This window comes from Monodon monoceros, unplaced genomic scaffold (genome assembly GCF_005190385.1).
Source record: "Monodon monoceros isolate NGI ecotype Baffin Bay Population unplaced genomic scaffold, NGI_Narwhal_1 Super_Scaffold_20, whole genome shotgun sequence".
Lineage (NCBI taxonomy): Eukaryota > Metazoa > Chordata > Mammalia > Artiodactyla > Monodontidae > Monodon > Monodon monoceros.
Genome location: NW_021703777.1, coordinates 107357290 through 107366083, shown reverse-complemented (window position 1 = coordinate 107366083; position 8794 = coordinate 107357290).

The window sequence follows — 8794 nt, the reverse complement described above, 5'->3', positions numbered from 1 at the left end:
TTGAATATGTAGAACATTAATATGCTTCCAAAAGGAAAAAAAAAAAAACTATACAAAAAGGCATAGTCGGGCATCACTGGTGGCTCAGTGGTTGAGAATCCGCCGAGCAATGCAGCGGACACCGGTTCGAGCCCTTGTCCGGGAAGATCCCACGTGCCGCAGAGCAACTAAGCCCGTGAGCCACAACTACTGAGCCTGCGCTCTAGAGCCCACGAGCCACCACTACTGAGCCCGTGAGCCACAACTACTGAAGCCCATGCATCTACAGCCCATGCTCTGCAACAGAAGAAGCCACCGCAGTGAGAAGCCCGTGCACTGCAACAGAGTAGCCCCCGCTCACAGCAACTAAAAAGAAAGCCCACGTGCAGCAACGAAGATCCAATGCAGCCATAAATTAATTAATTAATTAATTAATTTTTTTAAAAAAAAGGCTTACTCAGAGAAGTGTCCTCTTTCCCCTATTTTCTCCACATTAATCTCCTCTTCCCTCTTGCCTTCCACCTCCACACCCCTTTAGGCAATCTATTTCACTGCTTTCTGGTTAAACCTTCCTATGTTTCCTTTTGCAAGAGTAAGCAGATATATGTATGTATGTTTTATTATTTCCCTTTCTTTCTAACTAGCTGTCTAGCTCCAGAAAAAATAAAAAAGAGTTTACTGGCATTTTTATTGGGATTTTTTTAAAAATTGAAGTATAGTTGATTTACAACATTGTGTTAGTTTCAGGTATATAGCAAAGTGATTCAATTATACTTATTTATATTCTTTTCCATTATGGTTTACTATAGGATATTGAATATAATTCCCAGTGCTATACAGTAGGACCTTGTTGTTTTTCTATTTTTTATATAGTAGTTTGTATCTGCTAATCTTTATTGGGATATTAAATTTATAAATTAACTTTGAGAGAAATTATATTTTGATGATGTTGGAACCATCTAATCAAGATTAAAGACTGTCTTTCTCTCTGTTTGAATTTAGTTTTATATTTTTCAGGAGTGATTTTTTTCCTTATTTAAATATTTCACATTTCATTTATTTCTAAGTATTTTAGATTTCTTGCTATCGTAAACAGGGTTTTCTTTTCCAAAATATCTTCTAGTAGTTATTATTTGCTTATATGAAAGTTATTAAGTTTGGTGTGTTAATTTTATTAACCTTGCCACCTTGCTGATTTCTTTTATTGAGTTGTTTTTATCACTAATTCTCCAGGTTTTCTAGCATTACTATTATGTCACCCTCAAACAGAGTTAGTTTTAATTATTTTTCTGTTCCAGTTTTTATACCTTTGTTTTCTCTTGTCTAATTGAGTTGGTTAATACCTCCCTTTTTTGGGTTTTTTTGCGCAGGTCTCTCACTGTTGTGACCTCTCCCGTTGCGGAGCGCAGGCTCCAGACGCGCAGGCTCAGCAGCCATGGCTCACAGGCCCAGCCGCTCCGCGGCATGTGGGATCTTCCCGGACCGGGGCACAAACCCGTGTGCCCTGCATCGGCAGGCGGACTCTCAACCACTGCGCCACCAGGGAAGCCCGGTCATGATGTTTTCTTAATGTGGTATTGAAGTCTGTTAACTAAAATTTTATTTTGGATTTTTTGCATCAATATTCATAAATGATATTTATCTGGAATTTTCTCCGTTTTAAACTATATCATATTTAGAAATTAGTGTTATACTCCCTTTGTAAGAAGAATTTGGAAGTTTTCCTTCGTTTTCTCTGGAGCAATTTAAGTAGCACTAAGACTATCTGGTCTCTTTTGCAGGATTCCACTATATCATCTGAGCCTAATGACTTTTGCAGGATAGTTTCTTAATAACTTCCTTTAATTCTGTTATAACTGCACTGCTTATGTTTCTATCAACACTTGGGGCCATTGTGGTAAATTGTATTTTCCTATGCATTTCATCTAGGTTTTCTAATTTCTTCACACACATACAGTTATGCAAAGTAGTCCTTCATGGCTTTTTAAAATTTTCTGTGAGCAATAGTTATTTCTCTCTTGTCATTTCATGCTGTATATTTGTGCCTTTTCCCTTTTTAAAATTAGTTAGTAGTTCATCTCTTTTGTTGATTAAAAAAACAGGATTTTGGGCTTCCCTGGTGGCGCAGTGGTTGAGAGTCCACCTGCCGATGCAGGGCAGAAATTCTGAAATTTATGCTTAGATTTTAGCTTTCACACAAGCGTTAACTAATGAAAGATCTTTTTAAAATTTCTTAGTGGGAGGTTCTACTTGGTGGATTGAGGATGGCCATACATTTTTTACATACTTCCACTGAGACGTGGGGTCTGTTTACCTTCCTCCTTGATTCTGGACTGGACTATTACTACTTAGATCAACAGAATATGTTGCTCTGGATGTATCTTATGAGGACTATCAGTTACTGCTTTGGTCTCTTGAGTCCCTGTACCACCACATAGGAGTCTGATGATTCAACTAGAGAGACCATGTGCAGAGCCTTGAAACTACAGAGGAGGGAAGGGAGTGCAGTTAAACCCAGCCTTCCATGTCCCAGTTCCTGCCAAGGCACTGGATACGTGGGTAGAGAAGTCATCTTGGAAGTGTATCCTCCAACCAAGTCATCCCAGCTGACACCATAGAATCAGAAATAAACTACCCAGTAGAGCTCTTTCCAAATTCCTCACCCACAAAATCATGTGCAAAATATAATGCTTTAAACCACTACATTTCAAACCACTAAGTTTACACCTCTTAGGAAAAAGAGAAAATAGCTTTTTATCTCTTATAGCCTCAAAAGGCAGCATAAATGTATAGAAAACTTTTGGCTTGCATTTTCTTTCCCTGAATTTTCTGAAAATGCACCTCTGCTGTACCTTGTTTTTTATGTGGCTTTTTAGAAGTCTGATGGCAGCCTGATTTCCTTAACCTTATAACTAATTTGATCTTTTTGCCTGGAGGCCCTGAGGATGTTTTTCTTTGTCTTTAAAGAGTAATAGTTTTAATCTTTCTGTATTTGGTGGCTTGCTTCCTTTTTTTTTTTTTTTTTTTTAATTTCCCTTGGTTTTTAAGGAAGGCATGCATTTTGTTTTTGTTTTAAAGGGTCTTTCAAAATGCCTTCAAATCTTTTTCTTCCTACTTAACATTTTACTATCTGGTCTATAATTCTTAAATGGTATCCTTTCACTCCCACATATTACTTATACAGCAGGCAATTATCTTTTCTACTCTATTTTTCTCTTCCTTCTCCTCTCATTTTTTAGTTGCATTATTTCTACTGTCAGTACGTACAATGCTCACATACTATCCTTCCACCCATATACCCACTCTTGTCTCAGTCTTTGTTCTACAATTAAATGTATTAAATGATGAACGTCAGTGCATTTGCCTTAATTTCCCCCTTCTTGCTTCTTTCCTTTCTCTTATTGCCATATCTTTGAAGGGTACCACACTTTTCTGACTCCTTCTCCCTTAGAAGCAATGCTTTTCCAAAGCTTCCAATTCTGGTCCCACTCACTTTCAAGGCCCTTCCCTGTAGCTATGAACTACCAAGTCCCAAACCTCAGGTCAGTATATTGGCACTAGTTTGTCTTTTATTTTCTGGGTGTGATTTTTGTCTCGGCTTCACATGTATTCTCAGCTCTCCTCTTTCTTTCTTAAGCCTTCCTTCTCTTACTCTCCCTACCCCCAGGCTTGCAGCAATGGCAAGACATCTGTTGGAATTTGATGTTTATTTCTCTTACAAGCAATGTGAGGTTCATGGTATTCTCTATCTCCTATGAATGCTAAAAATGTGGTCATGTGTGGTTTTTAAAATTTTTTTGTTAAACTAATAGGTTCTTTGGGAAGGGACGAAAGCATGAAGATAATAGGATACAGGTGGCCACCATTATCCTCCAGACTTGCTATCTTGCTTTTTTGAGATGTTTTCTCTCAAAATTCTTCTGTACTCTTACCCTTATTTCTTTGCTCCTAGGAACCACAGAGAATATGATAAGGAATTCAGCATCAATGGAAACCTATGTAACTACAATACTTCAAGAATTTAACTCCTTACTACTGTCACAATGTTAAACACTTGGGAAATTCCTTAAAAACAACTAACTAGCACACTTAATAAATGGTATATTAAAATAATGGCAATGATAGGAAAATTGCTACTTTTCTGTAAGGACTTAACTGTGTATATAAATTATATCAAAATAATACATAAAAAACATTGGGGTTTTTTTTCCCCTGAATAGTTAAGGAATGAGTCATCAGTGTTATACCCTATAGCAAGGAGAAGAAAAATTATAATGACTCCCTCATTCAACCACTTAGTTGAAATTAATTGTATAAAAAGAGGACAACACAAACTTATCCAATAGTTTATAGCCTAATTTTTCCACTATTTAAACAAACCAAGACTCATATGTTTACATACAAAATCAATTTTATTATCATTAAACAAAAAGAGGCTACTTAATACAAATGTTAGCATTCTCTTTCCACAGAAACCAAAAGATACAATTTTATTAATTTTCATTTCTTTCTGCTATAGTCCAAATGATTGAACTTTTAGTCCACAATGTCCTTCACTGTGTCTTTGCATCATTCCTGACTTCTGGAATATCCATGAACATCCTGAGTAATATTATAATAACATGTCTTACTCCACTGTTTTCTAACGCTGGTTGTTGGCAAAAAAAGAAGTTGTTTGTTTTTAATGTGGAGCCACTCTGCTTCTTTGTAATTGCAGTATTGCTTCTGTATCCATTGCATAGAACAGTGTTTCTCAAAGTCATTACATCACCTGCATCATTCCCCTGGGTTGAGTGTCAAATTGCGGTTTCCAAGGCCCCAGGCTGCTGAATTTGAATTTCTACCTGTAGAACCCAGTAGCCTCCATTTTAACAACCTAAGCAGCCGCTCCTAAGCATAGTGCTCCAGGGAAAGAGTTAGTGCCTTGTGCTGCACTAAGCTAGTCTGGTCTCCCCACAGCCTGCTCCAGTCCTTAACGCTTTCTTGCATGATAAAATTTCCAGATGCTTGGTGATCTTAGGTACCTTCCTATGGATAGTCCATAGTTGTTATCAAGGTCCATAATTATTTAAATTTGGCATCCAAAATTAAACCTGATCCTGTAGAAATGGTCTGTTAATGTAGAATACAGCAGAACTCTTACCTTCCTTGATCTATTACTTATATTGAAGTAACTTAACACTAGCATTTTTAGCAATTACTGTACATAACTCTATTGGTTCATAGAATGATTGTAATCAAGTAAAGTCACAGATTTTTTTTTTACTTGAATGCCCATATTTATTCTAATCCAAACACAAAATCTTCATTTATCCCTGTTAGCTTTAATATGCCATCTTATTAAGATAATTTTCAAGATTTGGTTCCTTCACCTATCACATAAATATGTTCACTGATGGTTTCATACTACATGAAATAGTCTCTAATAGAAAGCCACAGGTCTCTGTCCTTCACCCTATTTTTTAAAATATAATTCAGTTCTTATATGCAAATTCAAATATCCTCAAATATGTCCTTTACCCTATTCTATCTGGTTTTTATAACTGACATGGGTGAAGATAAGGAGAGTATCTCTGGGGTACTCTGTACCAAGATGTTCAAAGGCACAGAAATGTCAATTTTCCCTAAAGAAATGAGAGAGGGAGAGTTATTTTATATTTTAAAAAATTATGCCATAGAATGCAAATTCACATGGGTTTTAATTAAGACAGAATAATTCACAGAAATATCTCTCTTCTGCCAGACACTTAGGACAATTGCCCTGGTCTCTCCAGCCATACAGTTTTACTTTCCCCTTCAATTAGGAATATTCCAAGGAAAAGTTTGAGAAGCACCAAAATAAGATACCCTGTTTATTTTCATGTCCTCTGCAGAGTCGAGAAGCCTATGTTCATCCAGTCACTTATAAAAATACTGAATTGAATAGGGTAAGGGCATTCTACTAGAGAATTTTTCGTAATATATAAAGCCATTTCTAGACATTATTGAGAGGAGGCAACCTATATTACTCCAACAAGTCAAAACAAACACCAGTAACAAGCTGCTATTCGATTTTCAAGCAGTCCTTTATCTATCAGCTTAGTAACCTAAAAATAAACCATTTTAGTTTATCAAACCTTTTCCTAGGTTGACATTTGTTGGCTCCTAATGACCATAACATTCATTTCTGCATGCTCAAAAACAAGCCTTTTAACAACCTATTGTCAAATCTGTAAACATGAATCAAGTTGTCTATAATTTCCAGAATCCACCCTAGTCCCCTCTTTAAAAATAAAGATAAAACTTACCCATCTGTGGTCTTGCAGTATTTCTCCTATTTGTCATGACTTTTCAAATACTTTTCAAAAACAGTAGCTCTGAGATTATGGCTGAAAATTCTGTTACCACCCTGGTACCTAATATATCTGGTCTCATTTTAAATACCTTGGAGTTAGTTTACTAATCCCTTATCTATCTTGGGCTGAAATTCCCACTTCTCATAATTTGTTCTCCATATTCAGCTTAAAAACCCATCTAGAAAAGGGAAGGAAAGAGGGAAAGAAAGGGATGGGAAAGAGAGAAGGAAAAACAGGAGTTAAATGATTCTGCTACTTCTCTGATATACCTTCTGTTATCATCTCTAAGCAGTACGCTTATTATTTCCTTGTTATTTTTGACTAAAAAAAAACAAGGCTTATAGTTCCTTCTGGTCAAATTTACCATTTTTTTGGCCTTGATTTATTTGGGGACTTAATTTATGACACTTTTATAATAAATTTGCTAATTTCTATGCTCATCCTTGGCCACTCTTCCTTCTTTATACCTTTTACATATATCATTTGAAATTTGAGATTACTAAATAGCCATTCAGCTTTCCTAAGCTTTCTTCCATTTTATTAGAATTATTTCATAATTATTCAGCAGTTTGTGTGTGTGTGTGTGTGTGTGTGTGTGTGTGTGTGTTTAAATCTCTCTTTGTTAGCCATAATCCCTTTCTGAGACTCAAGTCCCTGGGTCAAAATTTTTTTTCTTTGAACTTTTTGCAAAAGTTTCCCAAGGCACCTGTCTGACTCTATTCAGGGTTTGCTTTTCTGGCCATTATAAACTATTTGCTTGGAGTTCTCAACATCTTTTATGTCATAGCACATCACTGATGATAGCCTCACATGTGACACACCCTCACCATGTATCCTGAGTTTTACAACCTCAGATATATTTTGTCTGAAAGTAAAATATTGTAATCATATTTAATTACCACATATATTGCTATCTATCATTTATGAGTGCTCTTCACAATGCATATGGTGACATTGATAAACGGGCTGTTGCTTATGTGGAATTCCATGCCACTTGCTATAACGTCAACCTTTCTCTCCCACTCAAGGAAGCATACTGTAAGAACATAAGAGCAATGATATCATCAGGATAACCTTGACTACGTTCAAACGTATGTATTTTTAGAAAGTAGATGATTTATAATTTAATTTATCTTACTATGAGTAACAAATTACTTGCAATTCACCTCGTGTGCCAAGTCCAAGTTGAGGACGACAAAGGTGCTTTCTCCTGCTGTTTCTATCCCCTTCACACCACCAATTACCTTTTCTTCACTTGGCAAAATTAAGTCCAGGCTTCACTTGACTTTAATTATGAGAGCAGTCAGTAATTTATCTCATTAGGATGGTCCAAGTCTCCTTTCTTGACAAATAACCTGCCTTTGTACAATTTGGATGTCTTTTGGCTCAGTAGTCTGTAACATTCTCCCACACTATTTCTAATGGGGTAGTATTTTGGCAGTCTGTTTATATGAGCCTTTTAAATATGGCAATGAAATTCCATGATGTCTTTAGAGTAAAGAAATGCACATTTTTGTAATCATTAAATTTAAAATAAATTATCTAACATAAGTTGAAGTTAAACACAAAACTGTCTTTAAAAGGTATTTTTCGGGCTTCCCTGGTGGCACAGTGGTTGAGCGTCCGCCTGCCGATGCAGGGGACACGGGTTCGTGCCCCGGTCCAGAAGGGTCCCACGTGCCACGGAGCGGCTAGGCCCGTGAGCCATGGCCGCTGAGCCTGCGCGTCCGGAGCCTGTGCTCCACAACGGGAGAGGCCACAGCAGTGAGAGGCCCGCGTACCACAAAAAAATTTTTTAAAAATTTTAAAAAAAAGGTATTTTTCAAACAAAAAATCCTAACAATGAATACTGAATTAAAAACTGTTAGATCATTAGACAATGCACATAGTGATAAAAGCACCAAGGACAAAGAGGCTGGAAAGGAAAGGAAAGGAGACAAGAAGGGGAAGTTTGGGAGTTCTGAGCAGGCCATCCCTCCAAGCTTGTCTTCTTCTAATACGCAGATTATGGCTAAACTAGAATTCTCTTTTTCTTTTAATTAAATGCCATTTGGAATGAGCAGTTTTTCATTCTGCAGCTGCTTGTGTTATAACTTCCACAATGTGGTACAAACAAATTAAAGCCAATTTGTTTCTCATATAAAATATAGAACTTGCTTCTCAGCATATTTCAGGACTCCTGACACACCTGTATAAATCTGTTCTACACTCCAAAATCTTCAGTGTAAAGGGAATATAATCTTTAGTAAATATGGTGAAAAAAAATTTCTTTTAAAAAACTAAATTTTATTTATGAAGCCCCTTTCCTATCTAATCACGTGACCCACTTCAATTCAATTTCCCTGATGTTTTTAACGTAGAGTTTGACTAAATAAATCCACTGAATTTGCTCTTTCAAAATCCTAAAACATCCTTTTGGGATCTAAAAGACTTTCAAAGTTCTTCCCTCTATCCAGGTAATCAAAATATAACATGGCAAA